General features: G+C 41.8%; 1 long non-coding RNA gene across 1 annotated transcript; it reads right to left on the reverse strand.

Annotated features, from left to right (window-relative positions):
* Window positions 1-345: 345 nt before the first annotated feature.
* Window positions 346-17,700, reverse strand: LOC133268181 (uncharacterized). Its single transcript, XR_009742973.1, has 3 exons — window positions 17,471-17,700; window positions 15,006-15,104; window positions 346-526 (listed from the first exon to the last, which is right to left on the reverse strand). It is a non-coding gene; the product is annotated as an uncharacterized LOC133268181 (long non-coding RNA).
* Between the last annotated feature and the right edge of the window lie 705 nt (window positions 17,701-18,405).

The following is an 18,405-nucleotide window of genomic DNA, read 5'->3' on the forward strand; positions in this document are numbered from 1 at the left end:
TGTACTGGCTACCTGCACAGCATTTGCCAAAATAACCACACCACACTAATCTTTCTAGCCAAATAGTGCCTTCTGCTGGATGGCTTATTGCCTATGCATACTGGAGTAGCAGGACTAATGAAAGACCTGTTTCTGCCAAGACAAAGGTATCCATAAAGTTTACAGGTCTGGGCAAAAGACTCAAGTTTTAATTAAGGATTTGTGGCTCTGCTAAGAATAGCCTGGAGTTTCAGGGAGTGAACAGATCTGTATCGATTCACAACATCAAAAGGCCCAGATCTTGTCCGTTTCATATCTATTAATAATAAGTATTGACTGTAATAAACCAATTGAGAACATACTGCTGGATCTCAGTCTGCTGTGAATACTGAATTACTGGAGTGATGTGAAGCACAGTTCGTTTGCTTCCCAGGCTCTTGCTGCCATAGATGTCTCATCTTTTGAATTCCGGGCATTCCTGACCATTCTCCTGCAGAAAGGCACAAGTGTTCATCATCTCTGAAGGAAGCTCTCATTTGCTTTTTCTCTAGAGAAGAGTAATGAAGTTAAAAGCCAAGGTGTTTTCAAGCAGTAAGGAATGCTAACATAAGATGCTAATTCACCTGTGCAGCTTGCAGGATATTATGACCTATGGGATTTTACGGAGATTCATAAAAGGAACTGAGCATTTTCAGCCAGCTCTCCTTGTCTGGGAATTGACTTGGTGCAGACAGGCTCACAGCCAGGTCAGGATCAGCTGGGCTCAGTGGTTCAGCCTTGGGGTACAAAGAGGCAGCAATATGTCTCCTGCCCAAGGCCTACCCAGAAGAGGATGATACCCGTCTGAAAGAGTGCAGCAGTAGTTTAACCTCCAGTACAGCCAAAAGGGGCTCAATGAGCTTCAAAATATCTTTCCCTGCAGTGCTACTACTCAGTCCAAGTTTTAACCAGAACCTACACAACCACCGCTTGTCCATGTGACAAGGCATGCCTGACATGCTGCTGTTCCAGCAGAGTATGATTGAGATAGACTCACTTTCAGAGTCCATATGCAAGGTTTCTGAGCCTCGCTAAATCTCTTCCTCACACACAGTCAGTTCAGTTCAATTGTGTGAAGGAGGCAGCCCATACCCCAGAGTTAGAAAATACTGTATGGCCACCTGAACACAAACACCAACCATTGTGCCTGTATGTGCTCCCCTCCAACAGCTGCTCATTTTCAGGATAGCCATATTACCCAAAGGTGTGTCTAGTTCTGACCAGTTTCATTCCTCCAGACCTGCAGACAGAAGAGAAATCATACTTCCTACAAATTCGTGCTCCTCTCATCCTTACACCATCACTGTCACACTGCCTTGGCTGCTACTCTGCTGCTCTGCTCATCACTGTATATGTTTTTTTTACAGACAGCCACCATGGCTAAAAGAAGATATGTCTGCTATAAACAAGACTACGCCAGGGATCAGGAATGAATGGAAGAGCTGCAGATTAAGAGAGGTATCTGCAGGACATACTGGTAGGTGTGTGAGGCAAGAGTGAACTGCAGAGAAACAGAGCTCAGCCGCACTATCCTACTTTCTCCTCTAGATGTATCTATTCAGTCCCTTATACTCAGAAGTCTAGTGCTGTGCTTTGCTTTTGAGAGCACAGTCTTTTCGTAAGGAAAAAGAAGCCTAAGCTATTACAGAGCGGCTTAAGCACTGGACAAAATAAAGAGAAGGTGGCGGGGGAAAAGCAAGGGTGTCTCCATTTCCAGTTCAACAGCGACCTCTGGTCTCAGCAGACTGAAATGCACAAGTCTCTTCCTAGCTTAGTTTAGGGACCTTACGATAGATCATTTTGGTCTGTTTTATCTGCGGGGAATAAGGACACATCTTTCACATGTGGGCAACCACCATGACCTTCAAATCCCATCAGATGAAGCCGACGGCTTCACAGACCCAGCAGTTGTTAAGGCATCCTAGGATTTACCTTCTCCTGCTTGGCTGATATTTAACCAGATGCCAAGAAAGACAAGGACACCTGGTTTCTAAATGGATTGTTTTCAGCGCACCCAAGAGGGAATATAGATATATGTGCATTTTCACACACGAGACTTGCATGGAAACTCTTAAACAGAGCTATGTAACCAAGACAAACAAAAAGGCTCAGCTACTAAACATACCAACTGCTCCTTAAAATCTGGTAGAAGTACAAGTGTGGTAGGATAATTGCAGTACCATGATGCAACACTCTGATACCACATACACCAAGCCAGCTTGAACTGTCCAGCCAACAGAATCATTTGCAATATATCAAGCCTAAAAGGTTTGTCTCAGCTCTTTAATATAGGCATCTTTAACACTCTGCACCCCTCTCCAGTGCTGGTCTCAATTCACATTGCCACAGCAAAAGTTATGGGATGTCTAGACTTTTCTGATAGTCCACAAAACATCAAGCCAGATCACAACTCGGCTACTAGAATTCCTTGCTCTCACAACAGCTGAGAGAGAAGAATCCCACAGGCAATCCCACCTATACCATCACCAGGGGTCTAGCACCAAGGTCCTCTGCTGGGCTGTAGAAACTAGTGACAGTTCTCACCCTAGCAACTCGCTGAAAGACACATGGTCCTTAGGAACCTAGCATGCTACAGAATACCTTCCCTCTATGTCCTGTACGGGAATATTCCACAAGAACTGGGATTCAAGAACAATGGCTCATAAGTGAGGATCAACAGGCCAAATGTTTTTCTCTTGCTGGCAACTGAAAGATGCATGTGCCCATGGTAGTGCTTCCCTGGTACCAGCTGTGCCTCTCCACCCCAGCATACCCACACACAGCAGCAGAGCCACTTCAAACACTATGGTGCCCAGTGCCCTACTCCAGAAAGCCCCAAGCATTTGAAGATCTGTTTTGGGCTAAACTAAAACAAATTGTGAATTTCACACCTCCAAGCTCCAGAGATGTTTTGGAGCTCAAAAAAAATGTTAATAATAAGCTAAATATCCTAATAACTAGATCAATCAGTTTCTAGGACTGCATGTAACCTCTACATGGGAAGGCTCCACTCATTCTCCATGCACACTCATGGAGCTGTACAGTTGAGCCATTATGACAATTCTTACAAAAAGCAGCAAAGGAAATGAAGGTCAGTATAAAATATTATTTCAGCTGTGGATTAAAAAAAAAAAGTCTAACTGAAATTAACTATTTTTGAGTAAGACAGAAGATTTGATAGGCAACTTTAAAATTGCAGCAGCCAAGAGTGTCCAAAGCTTGGACAGAAATTGTCAGAAAATAAGAGAACAGGTCTCTGCAGCTCCTGAGGTTCAGATGTACTCCACACACATAATTTAAAAATAAAAAAAAAACCAAAACAACCAAAACCAAGAATTAAAAAAAGGCATTTACAAACTTTGCCTTGCCAATATAAAACACAAGGTTGTGTGGAGTTTCTAGGAAATAGTCATATCAAATTTAACAACTGTGTTGCAGAAAGCTTGTCTTATACTTTTACAACTTTGTATGGCTTAATTACTGCTCTGCTTATACACACAATATTATATCAGTTTTGTTCACAGGACTATACCTGCATCAACACATACAGAGCTGCAGACAAACATAGGGCCCAGAGAGCAAACAAGGACAGATCTGCAAACTATGAAGTTGCAGTTCAGTGAAATTTACTTATAGAAACATATGCAGAAGTCTGTGCATATGTTGCTACCTAAAGATCTTACATAAGCCAAGTCCTTAAAGGTGGAGACACCAGTAAAAATGAAGATATTAACTCTTCTTTCCTGTTTTAAGAGATGGTTTGTCTGTTACTACTAGATAGAACATTTCTAACACCAGACCATATAAACAGCATCACCAAGTACCTCTGTTCTCAGCAAAAATGTCTCAACTATCATCAGCGCATCAAGCCATTACTTCTGATTGCCTCTGTCCTCAAACACTAGTGATGTGACCCTGTTGGGTGCCTGACCTCTGAAGCCATGGACAGCCAAGTGGTAAGAGCCCAGACCTGGACTCCAACCAAGGACCTAGAAGCCAAAGACTCAGTATCACTTTAGTCTTTCAGAGATCCACAGCCAAGGCAACATGTTCTGCTTCAGTAAAACCAAGACCTTCCTGAGGTAGTCATATCCTTGTCTCAACAGCCTTCCCAATCTGTAATGGGTACAAGTTTAGGCACATTAGCATCCATTCAATTTTCAGCACTTAGACTTCATAACTCTCCTCATTTTGTCACTCTTAATATTTATAAGACATCTAGCAAATGATTGATTTTCCTTCAGACCCCTTGTCATTCACAGTTGCTTATCTCTTGCATGTAGGGGGCAGTCAACAGATTTATAGCAGCCCATAAAAGTTGTTACCAAAAGTATAGTTTCTTTTTGTGTGCGATAATTTCTAATAACTCTTATGCATTATAGCAATTACTGACAAAAGTCAGCCTCTGTTAATAGAGTTTATCTCGGTTCATCATATATCCTTTGTCAGTGGAAGCATTTTGACAAGCCTGGGGTTAATTAAAACCAAGAAGACAATAAAATACACCTAATCAAACATTACAGGTACAGAAATCAATTAGCAGATTTATGGCACTTTGGAGCCCTCTATAACATGCAAAATTCAAAGAAACTGTCAGTTCCATCCCCCCAAGACAGTGTAATTGAATTTCTAATTGAAACTATTTTTCAATAGGTAACACAATCCACAAAGTTTGATTTGCATTAAAGTAGCATCTGCAGAGGACAGAGAAACCTAAAAATAATAATAGAGAATTCCCTTGCTGGTCACATTGTTAGGGGCAATAATTGTTATTATTATTTGCATATATAAAATTTTGCAAAACCCCTTTAGAATCAATGGAGTGACAAATTCTTTGCTGATCCAGCTCTAAACACTGAGATTCCTGTAGAAAGAGCTCATTTGGATCAAAGGAGGGGGGAAATCAAGAAGAAAATTCAGAATGGGCAGAACTAAGAAATAAAGTGGGCAGAAAACTGGCTGGGACTGATCAGTAGAACAAATTCCAACTCATGGTCCATTACCAGTAGCATCCCTAAGGGATGGATGCTGGGATCGATGCTGTTTAATGGTGTTATTAGCAACCTATATGATGGGACAAAGCTGTCTCAGCAGGGAGTGGACAACACCAGAACGGTGAGGGCAAGTCCATATGCTGGAGGATGAGACTGCTTTTCAGAGAGAGTCCAGTGAGGCTGACATTTGGAGGCAAATACCTTTACTAAGCCGTTTCGGTTTTTGTCTTTCAGTACAAAGCTTCACACAAGCAATGCAGCTATTGCCAATTTGGACCCAGTAGCCATACAGATCTTCATAGAGACCTTAAGATGATCACCCAGCTCCAAACTAAATCTTTAAGATGACAAGAAGAACAGAACAGGCCACAGGATAAACCCCTTGATCTTACTGTTACACTGTTTCTCTCTGAAATGCAATGAGACAGATCATATACATACACAGCTATATAGTCTAATTACATACAGTACTGTTCAGTATATATTACCTATATTTTACATTGCTTCATCTCTTCTGCTGCTCACAAGATATAGCTAGGAACTATCTCTCAGTAATTTACTGTGAGATGTGAAGGACTAATAATGAAAAGTCAGAAAAAATGAGAATGCAAGGCCAACATAAAGCTTTGCTGTACTTGTCTCTTTCAGCATAGCAAGCCAAATCATTTTAACTTCAATTTTAGCACTCAGATACCTAGAATCCAACATAAACAAATGTTATTTAAAATGAAATATTAAATATTCATTTAATATTTATTAAAATATTTATTAAAATAGTCATGAATTTTTAATGTTATACAACAAAAAGAAAAGGAAGAAAATTACCTTTATTCACATACCACTCAACTACTCTGATGCTAGCAAGTCCAAAGTCTGTCTATCTGGGACCTGCTTCACAAGAAGCTGGGTAGAAATAAAATTAGAAGATATTAGACTTAAGAAAAATCCGGACAAATATAACAGCAAAGAATGAAGCAAAAGCAAAATTGGGCCTTCTAGTGATTTTTCTCTTATTTTAAAGATAATGTGAACAAACGGACAAGGTCTTCAAATTCCACCCAGTTTTCCAGAGAGCACATCATCCCAACCACACACCTCTCACTGATCCACACACATTTCTTATACCAGGTTAACCCCCTGTTTATTTTACTAATATCTCAGCAGTATCTCATCTGGAAGAGCAGTGCGTGCAGACAGTAGTTTCACAAAGCACTAAACGTTATCTGAGAGAAAAAGCATTCTCCTGTCAGCCAGGCACAGGGGTAGGGATCTCACAGCAAGAACAGCCACCTGTAATAGAGATCTGCTTTACAGAAATTCCCTGTATTAACAAAGGCAGGTTTTTTTCTGGATACCACTCACTACAAAATTAAATCCTGGCACATTTGGGAAATGGTCCATGGAGAGGTGGTTAATTCTATTAGAGGATCTGGAGGGAACTCAGTCTTATTTTCTTTGTTGAGGAACAGAAAAGGAGTCAAAAATTCAGATTGCAACGGTTTCTTTTGGAGCTTATCCTTGAAGCTATCACTTTCATCGACTTAGTTACCACCATGTGGCTGCACTTGTAAGAAGTGCACTTTAAATTCTGCATTTCCTAACGTTGAAGGCTTTTCTTTGGCTCTCCTCCCATAGTGGCTTCATGGAGATCTCATACCTGGGACTGGATGTTTCCCGATACCACAGCACTCGCCTCCTTTCTTTCTATACAAAGAAACAAAGGACTGTTCTGGTTTTGCAACTTACACTGGCCCTCATTAAAAGCTTTCTGGTGGTCCAAAGTATGCCCTTTGTAAGGGAATCAGAGATGCCATTGAAGCATCATCTTGTTATCAGATGTAGGAAAGGAACTGTTTTTTGGTTTGGTTGGGTTTTCGTGTTTGTGGCTGTTTTATTTGTGTTGGTTTTGTTTTTAATTTCCCTTCTTCATCTTTCATTCCCTTCAACTATGAGCATATCTTTTTGGTTGCTCTGTTCTTTGTATGCTTACTTGCACTGCTTATTCCAAAAAGAATGGAAGATTTCTGGCGCTGAGAATTGAAACCTTTCCCTTAGTCATCACTAGAAGCAGCTTACAGCACCAGCACCCCCAGAATTCTCTGGCAAAGTAGAATGAAATACTTAGCAGGGAACAGGAGTTAAGTGAAGATAAGGAAGAAGAATGAAACCATTTACCCACATAGGCTGCTGGAACACAGGGCAAGCACAGAGTACGAGAAAGCTGTTAAGTACAGAAGCAGGTGACGGTGGGGTACCAAAGGACACATCCAGTGGGCTCAAGGTTTTTTTTCTGGCAGGCTGATATGTAGGCGTTGAAGTTTATGGTTACGGTTTTCCTGGTATTAACTTAATTCCCCCTTGCTATAAGTGAAGTTTGTTTTTCTCCCTCTGTAAGACTTGTCATTACTAACCCCACAGGCCATGATTTCCCAGTTCTTTTCCATTTTGAGCTTTTGAAATGCACCATGAAAAGCCAGCACGCATCCAGCTTACTAGACGTCACCCAATAACACAGAGTTGTCTCTCTCCTCCAAGCCCACACCGTACACATCACTCCTATTAATACTTCCAAGAACAAGATTTCCTTTTAAAGGACCATCACTAACTCACTTACCTATGTGTCACTATGAGCCCAAATCCCATAGTACTGCTTGCCTAAGCAGTTGTTTCTCTCTCTTTTTTTTTTTTTTTTAATCAGATGTATCCTCCCTAAAGGTAACATTTGTCATTAATTTGATTTTGATTTCTAACCAGTCCTTCAACCTAGATCATTTTAAACTCAAAGCCTGCTCTACAGACTGCTTGTAAACTTGCCCCAAATCGCAGCATCCTTCTCAGGCACTGTACAAATATATCCTTTCCTGTATGAGCCAAGGTATTCATGGGGCAGAACTGTACCACCCAGTGCAGAGTTTGCAGGACTAGGGAAGAGGAAAAAAAATAAAATCACTCTTTGACATAAGCCAAGGGCAACTGTTCTTTGAGAAAGGTTCTTCCAATAAGTGTGATCCCACTTTCTAAGCAAATTCCATTTGTGCTGTTTCTATAGGAGTATCCTCAAGAACAACACAAACTGCAGTCAAGAGGCCTTGCACTAGCTACCCCACCACTCCCCACCCGACAGCTACCCAGTCCAGGAGGAAGGTTCCCCTTGGATGATCCACACACAAAGGAAACAGGCTCAGAGTAGCTTTTTTGTCCCATCAAAATCATCATAGCCTGACCCTTCCTATCTGGTAGTTCAAAAGCCTTAGGAATACCAAAGGTATAAACCTTTCCACACACAAAGCACTGTACAACAACCAGGATAAAACACTGCTTTTTCTCTTTCTTTTTTAATTCCAAAACCATCTGATAGCAGCACAAGAGTGCCAACACAGCAAACACTGACCAGCTGACGCATCTCTACTGATACAGGGCAGGACAGCTCAGACAGAGTGAACACGTGCTCCGCAATATGTTCGCTGCTGTTTTAAAACAGGAGATTACACCAGTGCCCCATTCAGAAGATGTCAGACTGCGCTGGCACATGGTCACAATGTGTTGTTGCATGGTAATTTTTCCCTCAGCCCAAATATCACTAGCTAACGTTCTGGCCAGCCACTGCAAGGTAATCCCAGGCAGAAAGAAAATCCCAAATTCTTTCCCTATTAAGTCTGTGTACAACATAAAAGATTTTTATATGTTTTTCCCTTTGCATTTCAGCTTTTTGCCTGGCTGCAAAAAGCCAAGGGTTTAAGAATACATTAACTGTAAATTCACCTCTCTCCTCAATATTGATACGTTCTCCTTCAGAAGTTTGCATCCTTTGACATCTTTGCAGTCCTTCCATGTTCCTGCTGCTGTTTCTCAGTAATAGATAAGAAAACTTCAAAACCTTGCTCTGCACTGGTAATAATGAGATTCAAAAGAAAAGATTTTTTCCCAATCTTTCTATATAAAAAGGCCTGAATCAGAACCCAGCAGTGCACAAATATTACTCATGTCAATGACACTAAGAAAAGGGGAGCTGTGAATAAAAAATGTTAAAAATTAACACAAGGAGCATTGTTTGCATATCAGAAAAATTAATCTACATAGAGAACTGTAAGAGCCTGCAATTCAGAAAGCAAAGAATTAGGACAGCCCAGCTGAGAATAATTTTCTAGCCAGTTAATTTAATTGCATAAATCATTCCTTTGTTAGCAATAAAGAGATATAATTAAAATGAGATTGCTTCTCATTTCTATTCTCTGGAAACTAAAGGAATTGATTTTGGGGAAAGCATTCTTCCAAATACCAGATCGGCAAATTACATTTACCTTTTTAGAAAGGCTAAATTATTTTGCGCTAATATCATGGAGGGTTTAATTAATTATAGATCTGCCATATGATCTTAAAGAAATAATTTACTTAATGCCCACAGAACAGAAGTTTGTAAGTGTGTGTATCCCTCTGATAGATGGTGTGCAGATTTTTACAAACAGGTCCGAAGTTGAACAGGCGGCTGTCAGGAGAAATATGAGAAAATATAATAAATGCGTAAAGATGGGGGATGGTTTGCTAAGGGATATTAAAGTTCTGCTTCCTATTTATTGGCACATACCTGGATTACTGCTCTTTGAACCCCTTCAAGCTGGTTTTCTTCTAAATATTGTAGTGATGGTTGTTTTCTATCCACAAATCTTCAGGGCTCAATACCATTAACAGGTTAATAACAAACAACAGTCAGAGCCAAAAAAAACAAAAAAAAACCAAAACAAACAAACAAACTACAAAAAAAAATAACACCACCCAAAACCAACCAAACCCGAACCAAAAACAGTGAAGCCCACCTATTAAAACAGAACATTGCCTTTGCTGAATATTGCAGAAGTTGGCCATAGTCAGGCCCTTAACAAGGCTGTAACATAATGCATCTAAATACAGAAGCCCTATGTCATACTGTACATCATACTCTATAGGCATTGCTCTTCCCTCAAAGTCACAAAGACTCAGAGAACCAGGAAGATCACACCAGGCTATTGAACCTCCTATGCTGTGCTGACGGTCAGAGAGGCAACGGGTCTCTAACAGAAGAGACTGAAAATAGCCTACGTTACCTGCATAGCACACACTATAGACCACAGAACTTCACCCAGAGTCCTAAGACCTGCAGCGAAAAAAAAAACCAAAAACAAAAAACCCACAACACATGACAAAGCACCACCAACAAACCAGCTTTCACCAACAGAAATGCAGAACAGTGTTCCTGTAAACAGATAAAAGTCTCTCCAAATCATCATATGCCCTCAGCTCGTGTACCATGCCAGAAAGGGTTAAAACAACAGCCACTTGCAGGGTAGTTTTCAAGTTTCATTACTCTGAAGGTTAAGAACTTTTCTACCCTAAATGCAGTTATAAAGGTATGTACTTAATATACATAGCATCATTTGGGCCTTCTCGTGCCACCCTCTCCTTGCAGCTACTTACTGTGCAAAAGACCTCAGATACAGTGAGGGGGGAATTCTTCACCTTCCACTAGCACCACCATCCCACCTCCCACTGCAGATATCTCTCCCCTCCAACAGCCCCTGTTGGAAAGTTTCTTCTGTCATGACCGCCATTGGCTATGTCAGAAGTAAGAAGGGGGTTGGAGCAAAGGGTGTTGCTACTGTGAGCATTAGGCAGAGAACAGAATCTGTTTCCTCTGTTGTACAGGGATGGAGAACTTCACATCCACTCAGGGCTTCTCTCTACAACTGAGGAAGAACAGACACTTCATAGAATCATAGAATAGTTAGGATTGGAAAGAACCTTAAGACCATCTAGTTCCAACCCCCCTGCCATGGGCAGGGACGCCTCACACTAAACCATGTCACCCAAGGCCTAGTCCAACCTGGTCTTGAACACTGCCAGGGATGGAGCATTCACAACCTCCCTGGGCAACCCATTCCAGTGCCTCACCACCCTAACAGGAAAGAATTTCCTCCTTATATCCAACCTAAACTTCCCTGTTTAAGTTTTAACCCGTTACCCCTTGTCCTGTCACTACAGTCCCTAATGAAGAGTCCCTCCCCAGTATCGCTATAGCCCCCCTTCAGATACTGGAAGGCTGCTATGAGGTCTCCACGCAGCCTTCTCTTCTCCACGCTGAACAGCCCCAGCTTCCTCATCCTGTCTTCATACAGGAGGTGCTCCAGTCCCCTGATCATCCTCGTGGCCCTCCTCTGGACTTGTTCCAACAGTTCCATGTCCTTTTTATGTTGAGGACACCAGAACTGCACACAATACTCCAGGTGAGGTCTCACAAGAGCAGAGTAAAGGGGCAGGATCAACTCCTTCAACCTGCTGGTCATGCTCCTTTTGATGCAGCCCAGGATACGGTTGGCTTTCTGGGCTGCGAGCACACACTGCAGCCAGCTCATGTTCATTTTCTCATCAACCAACACCCCCAAGTCCCTCTCCACAGGGCTGCTCTGAATCTCTTCTCTGCCCAACCTGTAGCTGTGCCTGGGATTGCTCCGACCCAGGTGTAGGACCTTGCACTTGGCATGGTTAAACTTCATGGGGTTGGCATCAGCCCACCTCACAAGCGTGTCGAGGTCCCTCTGGATGGCATTCCTTCCCTCCAGCGTATCAACAGAACCACACAGCTTGGTGTCATCGGCAAACTTGCTGAGGGCGCACTCAATCCCACTGTCCATGTCAGCAACAAAGATGTTAAACAAGACCGGTCCCAACACCGATCCCTGAGGGACACCACTCCTTACTGGTCTCCAGCTGGACATTGAGCCATTGACCACAACTCTTTGTGTGCGGCCATCCAGCCAGTTCTTTATCCACTGAGTGGTCCATCCATCAAATTGATGTCTCTCCAATTCAGAGACAAGGATGTTGTGTGGGACAGTGTTGAACACTTTACACAAGTCCAGGTAGGTGACATCAACTGCTCTACCCCCGTCCATCAGTTCTGTAGCCCCATCATAGAAGGCCACCAAATTGGTCAGGCAGGATTTCCCCTTAGTGAAGCCATGCTGGCTGTCACCAAGCACCTTGTTGTTTTTCATGTGCCTTAGCATGCCTTCCAGGAGAATCTGCTCCAAGGTTTTGCCAGGCACAGAGGTGAGACTGACTGTTCTATAATTCTTCGGGTCATCCATTTTCCCCTTCTTGAAAATGGGGGTTATATTTCTCTTTTTCCAGTCGTACGTCCCTTTTTCTTTTCTACATGTTTGAGACCATTAGTAACTTCATGGACTTTTGTCATGCTGCCCACTCTCTCAGTTGTCCTTTTTATCAGGTAAAAACTGCCAGCCTTCCACCTTCCTCCACAAGAACCCTCTCATGCCATCATGGATTTCTGCTCCCCAGATCGGAGGCTGGACAGACTGCTGAGTACACATTTAAGTCAGGCTACTTCGATGACCTCTCCACATAGTTGTATATCTCCAACAGGTACTTGCTGTATCATTTCCAATAAGGAGGACACATCCTTACACAATAAACACTGAAAGCCATGGAACACCTCGACAACGTACCTGTCTGGCAACTCTGCTCTCAGCCTCAGCATAACACTTCCTCTCTGGGATCTGTGGGAAACAGAAGATCAGCACAGATGGGAAGTCATTCCTACACATAGCCCATCATAAACACACTGCCTCTGCCTCATAAGCTTTGCCTTTTCTATGTGCTTTAGAAAAGGGAGAACAGAACAGGTATGGTCTTGTCCCAGGAATTCCATTCCCCATGCAGACCACCATTGCATGTTGACAGTACACCCATCACTAGAAAGGATGAAGGTAAGCTGAGAAAGGAGAGGGCTTTGCATGCAGGAGTTAAATAGCAGATAGATTAGATCTTATCATTTGAGATTTCCAGGAAAAGTATTATGTTGCTATGGAAACCTCAACATAACCTGGGTTTTCCCTCCTTTTGTTTGTTCATTTTCTACAAGCACTGGCCTCTCCCACTCCTATATAGCTGGGCTTGCAAAAACGATTTTTTACGTGATGTCCACTTCTCTTGGCAAGCATGTTTTTCTGTACATCGCCTTTCACAATATCACTGTCACAACCTCTTGACCACTCTCAACTCTTCTTTCGCAATAAGTACTGTATAATTTGCCACAGATTAGGAAGCTCCTAAGCACTTGGCTCTCTTTCTGCTTGGGGAAAAGAGAGAAAAGCCTCACAGTAATAAACAGAGCTTTTTTGGACTTCATTCAGTGGAAAAAACAAACATATCTACAACCTCCCTTCTCACAGAGTCAGCAACATGCACCTCTAGTGATTGTGGTTTAGTACAGTGTAAGTTTATTACAGTGTAAGGACCTGTCTCACTCTAGGCATTGTAGGTGTTTACTCCCGAAGAGCAACAGCTCTGCCCACGAGTTTTCCATGTAGCAAATGAGACCAAACCCAAGAAGCAACCCAAAACCCCTAGAAATTGACTTTATATTTGCAGTAGTCACCCAGCCACACCAAAGCAAAGAGCACAGCAAGAAACAAAGTAAGAATCCTGTAGATTCTTCTGTGTTAGGTAGCCCAGGCCTCATCAGTGACTACACATGTACAACTTGAGAATGCCAGATGAGAAACAAACACTACTACTACAAACTGGCAAAGAATTGTGTACAGGAAGGGGTACTGGTGACACCTTGGAAAGGTCATTTCAGCTTACCTGTCACATTGTCTCTTTTAGATTGTCAGCACTATAGAGGCAAAGACTACCAGGGCTGTTACACAATGCATAGGACTACAAGAGTCAAACCTGATTCTGGCCCATTATCATTACAGAAATGAAAGTGACACAAGGTGATAAAAAACAAGAGGAACAAACCTGACACAATTCCCAGCAAGTCATGCACACAAAATAAAAGCCTGGTCTCTACCTCGCAAGACATCAGTGCAGTTTTTCAGAGCTGCTACTAGGTTTGTCACTCTGGAGTGACCCTACTGTTATTGAGCAATGGGCTGTAGAACAGCAAGACAGCACCCAAACTTTTGGGTTGAAGAAATAGAAGTGTGTTGCAGTAGTGCCAATACATACCTACTATTTGTTTTCTTGTATCCACTGGTATCAAGAAAGTCCACCATTAACAATATTCTGCAAGCATTTTCATGGAAACATTAGCACTGTAAGTACCACAAATTAAGAGGGTCCACTGAATGCCACAGAAAAGAGATCAGCTAAGCGTGAAATACTATAGTTTCACCGTGTCACTTGCAGTTATCTCCATTTTAGGATGTCTCAAGAAACAGTGTTCCCTTTTTAGCACTGGGAAAAGGAAGCATTTTTCAGGCAAAAAGAATGTGGATATTCTGCTCAAGTTTTCCTTGCTTTTATTTCCGGGCATCTCTGGCCATTCATTTTACTCTTACAACAATAAGAAGGATTAGCCTTAATGAGTTTCATGGACACATCAAGAGAATCTTTCCAAAAGGAAAATGTCCCTCTGGATAGAAGACTTTGATGCACAGAAGCATTTACCTACCAGATTCCTTCTGTTCTGCACCTCATGACCTCATAATTTACACATACACACACACACATCACCTTGACATCAAAACACAGCTCCATGTGTACAAGCCTTTCACACTCAAACTTTCCCTTACCTAATCACCTCCACAAACCACACGAAAGTGACTACCAAGTACAGGCTTTATCATCTCCTTTCTCTGGACTAGTTCTTACTTCAGTAGCATAAATGGTTGTATCCTTAGATGGGAACATCTTCTCAGTAAGCTCTGGAGACACACCACCAGTTAAGGTGGCTTCAGTGCCTAAGCAAGCTTTTTTAAAGGTAAAAAAGGGCACTTCAAAACTGAGTCCCACTCTGTATAATGTAACATGATTTCATGGGTACTAGCAACCTCAAAGCACTCTTCATATCCTTCAGTTGGAAGATGACACCAAGAAGGACGCAGAGGTTTTTGCAGTTGTTTGGATGGTCTTCCCGCAAAACTGATCAGCAGTTGCCCAAAAACTGTAACAAAAAAAAAAAAAACAGAAAACCACCACCTTTTCGTTTACCTGGTCCTGGCTAGTCCTAGAATATATGAATGCCAAGCTGCAAAGTTGTTATCCTGGAGCTGCAGATTCAGCAAGTTTCCTGCGGCTTTCTCAGCAAAGCTACGGTGGAAAGAAAACGGACGTTCACCATCGCTATCTGTGCAAACAGCCCCACCAAGTGGCCAAACACAGCTAGATCTTCTCTGCCACATCTTGCAACCAAAGCAGAAAAGTCTCACGAAGCTCTTGTTAAAAAATACAAATTTACTTATCTAACCTAGCCCTACTCATTATGCCCAAAGCCTAAAAGAAAGAGGGCTTCTGAGACAGAGTTTTTAAGATCTTCTTTCCAGCAAGACTGTGCACTAAAGGCAAAACAAGGAAGTGAAAGAGAGGCTTCTTCACAAGGAAAGCAGCAGCAAGGTGTACAAGCAGGGAAAGATGTGTCACAAAACCTCTTAAAGTTTTGCTCATGTTCACATACTGTGCTAAGCCATAATCTAAGCTGCCCACCCATTTCTCATCTTATTACTACCTTTTCTACTTGCAAAAATAACAAAGTTGGTTTAAATTCTTAAAAATATTGGAACAAAGCCCTGGTCTCCCTCTTGGGACAACTTATTCCTGTGGGCAGGTGACACCTACCCTTCCTTTCAATAGTTTTTGCCATAGAGTCTGTGCAAAGAAAGGATACTCACAAACAATTGGAAGTTCAAGCTGTGCTGTCCATACATATATTCTGGATGTTCGTATGTCTTAGCTTGTAAGTGGAGGTACTTTAATCTCAGTGTCAACGTACATTCTCTCAGCAGTACAGCAGCTGCACAACCCTTCTGATAAACTCCATGCCCCTCCTCTACTCCACCCACTTCCCCTGCATTCATATTTTCTACAATTCTAAGCTAAAACTGTTTATCCTAAAAAAATGGAGTTTTGGCGATAGGCTATGGACAACCTGATGGACAAACCCCATCTTCTACTTCCTACTCCTGGAAAGTGACCTTCTGAGTGATACCCTATATTCACACTGAACTTTTGGGTGATCTAAGCTACTGCCTGATCTATGCAGGTTCCTTAAAGAAAAGCTCTAGTAAGACCCAGACCTTGATAAATCAGAGCACAAAGAAAGTGCCTGGGCTCTGCTGTAAATTAACCTGAATTGGCATCAGAGTTACTGGGTTACTCTAGCATAGAAGCAGAGGTGTAGAGCCAAGTTTACAGGGTACTTATACAAAGATGGCGTAGGTATTAAATCTCTCACACAGGCTAGCATGCTGCTATCACAGCTACATCCTGCCCTGGTTTCCCAAAGATCATCAGATATGGCCTTCTACCCATGGAAGACACACATACGGCCCAACAAAAGGGTTATAAACAAGACATACACTAAACAACCTCGTCTTAGAGTAAAATATCTGACAATTATCAACATCAGAGGGAAAGTTGTACTGCTTAAAAAGACATTCTGGATCATTATATAGCTACAATAATTTTTTTGCTATACAGAAGAAATAGGCAGCATATCATCTACATATGACTATAATGGAGCTAAGTTTCTTCTGAAGAGAAAAGGCCTGGCATCTTCAGGCTGACCCTAAGACAAGCATTTGTAACTGGATCTACATGACAACTAAACAAAGAAAAGATCTTGCTGATACTAGCTACAGAAATTCAGAACCAGGACTTTTCCTGTATGCACTAGATGTTTAGAATACAGATACAGTAGAAAGCCACATGATTACACATGAATCACTGAATGTGGTGTGTTACTGATGCTGCATCACATCATCCAAATACTCTGATTGTTAATCTACCCAAGAACAGACACTAGCACTACAGCAAGATGAAAGGTCAAAAGTGGAAGTACAGCCAGTGGTAAGAGTGAAGGCTGATACAGAGGTTTGCCAGACTGAATGAATAACCAAGATCAACTCATGAAACCACTGCAAAGATTCCCGCTTCCCTCAGAGCTTTTAGCTAGGGAAAAAAAAAAAATAAACAAAAACCACCAAACCCCCAAAGAACAAACAAAAACAACATAACCCCAAAACCTAGCAGACAACTATTAGAATAATTAAACATTTTTCAATTCAGCAATATGCAAAAATAGCACATACATTCCCTAACACATACATTGCTTTCAATACTGGGGGGGAGGGGGCATGATGTTATTGTTCCTCACCCCAAGAAGTTTGTAGGGAGCAACAGGCTTTTATGGCCAAAAGAGAACAAGGTACCTTTTCCTCATCTGAGTTCTGCGAGAAAAAGCGGGGAGAGTAACAAGATTAAAATCAAATAAGCAGCATCAATACAGTAAGAGAGTTAAGAACTTCACTGAAGCTGCTACAACAAATTATTCTTGCCCTGGTGGCCAACCAAAATTAACTTGATGCTATATGCACTCAGAAAAGGGGAGATACTTTACATATGTAACTAGACCAATACATTTATATTGAGCACTCTCACCTCAGTAGAAGTTTGCTTACATGCTTGGGAGCTAAAAATATTTTTCATATTACTCTTTAAACATATCTAGCTGCAAATACAGTCTGTATTTTGTACTGCTAAAGATTTCACCTTGAATTAATCCATGTGCTGGCTGCAAGATTTAGTCGTGAACACCACTGTTATCCTGGTTTCAGCTGGAATAGAGTTAATTTTCTTCCTAGTAGTTGGCACAATGCTGAGTTTTGGATTTAGTCGGAGAACAATGTTGATAGCACACTGATGTGTGCGAGTCTCCTTCCCTCCCTGGAGACATTCAAAACCCGCCTGGACGCATTCCTGTGTAACATTATCTAGGTGTTCCTGTCTCCGGCAGGGGGATTGGACTAGATGATCTTTCGAGGTCCCTTCCAATCTCTAGCATACTGTGATACTGTGATGCTTTAGTTGTTGCTAAGTAGTGTGTACCCTCATCAAGGACTTCTCAGTTTCTTCTGCTCTGCCAGTGAAGACTGCTCTCATCTCAGCCCATGGGGTTTTACCTTTTTCCAATTCTCCTCCCCATTCCACCAGACAGATAAGGGAGCAGCTGTGCAGGAGTTGGTTGGCAGCTGTAGGCTTCTTGAGTTTTGGGTTTGTTTGAAACTCCTCAAAAGTATCATTTGACCCAGATTCGTCATTGTTGACAGGCTATTGTTAGTAACTAAACAGATGAAACCAGCCCAAGCAATACAATGCAGATTTGCTACAAACTTTATGTAGTATATTAAATACACTGAAGTACATGCAAAAATGCAAACAAAACCAAACAAACAAGAAAATCAAACCACATATTTAAACAGTTTTATACCAAGCTGTATAGCAGGTACTGCCATTCAATCATTCTCACAGGTAGACTACAGGGAAGGGTGCAATGGCCTCATTCCTCATTCAAAGTCTAGCCTGGCTATCCTCCTCTATCAGCTTCATGATAAAT

Source organism: Pezoporus flaviventris, unplaced genomic scaffold (assembly GCF_033815535.1).
Source record: "Pezoporus flaviventris isolate CSIRO_AGI_PZ_B2104156 unplaced genomic scaffold, CSIRO_AGI_Pfla_v1 ptg000013l, whole genome shotgun sequence".
NCBI classification, from domain to species: domain Eukaryota; kingdom Metazoa; phylum Chordata; class Aves; order Psittaciformes; family Psittacidae; genus Pezoporus; species Pezoporus flaviventris.